This window comes from Somniosus microcephalus, unplaced genomic scaffold, assembly GCF_052327205.1.
Source record: "Somniosus microcephalus isolate GS21.2 unplaced genomic scaffold, FLI_Smic_1.0 unresolved_chr1, whole genome shotgun sequence".
NCBI classification, from domain to species: Eukaryota; Metazoa; Chordata; class Chondrichthyes; order Squaliformes; family Somniosidae; genus Somniosus; species Somniosus microcephalus.
In genome coordinates, this window is record NW_028225179.1 from 39336978 (window position 1) to 39337542 (window position 565).

The following is a 565-nucleotide window of genomic DNA, read 5'->3' on the forward strand; positions in this document are numbered from 1 at the left end:
AAATGTTCAGTGCTTATGACACCAGGATCTCGTTGCAGCCTTTGGTCAATTCACCAGCTCGCTAACACATGAGAGTAACTCCTGCTTCAATCATTCTTATAAACCCAGCCAATGCGCCTCAATTAAACAACATTGCGCCCCTGCACGATTGGACAACCTGAGATGTGCAAGTAAATGAGCACCGAAAACTAGCACGAATCAAGCGCAGCTCTAGTGGCGCAACCGGTTAGTGCGCGGTACTTATATAACAGTACCAGGCTTCGAGTTATGCCGAGGTTGTGAGTTCGAGCTTCACCTAGAGCAGTCAATGCTTTTGCGGTGTGATATTTCGACCGGAGCCGAAGGTACAAGTGGTGTTTCCACAAATATCTATTTATTAGCTGTTCCACGTGGGCTCTTAGCTTTCTCAGGCCCACCGTGTTCCAATAACGGATGGGAGGTTTAAAGGAGCCCTTCAGTGTTACTTATTGACAGGAGGGCAGGTGGGGCCACTTTTAACTGTTAAACCAGCAACTATCAGGCAAAGAATAATGTGAATGGAAATAGATTCGATTTGAACGCAGTG

At 46.5% G+C, this 565-nt stretch overlaps 1 non-coding gene across 1 annotated transcript; it reads left to right on the forward strand.

The window, feature by feature from the left end:
- The first annotated feature begins 207 nt into the window (after positions 1-207).
- On the forward strand, positions 208-303 carry trnai-uau (transfer RNA isoleucine (anticodon UAU)). The gene is made up of 2 exons: positions 208-245; positions 268-303. It is a non-coding gene; the product is annotated as a tRNA-Ile (tRNA).
- Positions 304-565: the final 262 nt, after the last annotated feature.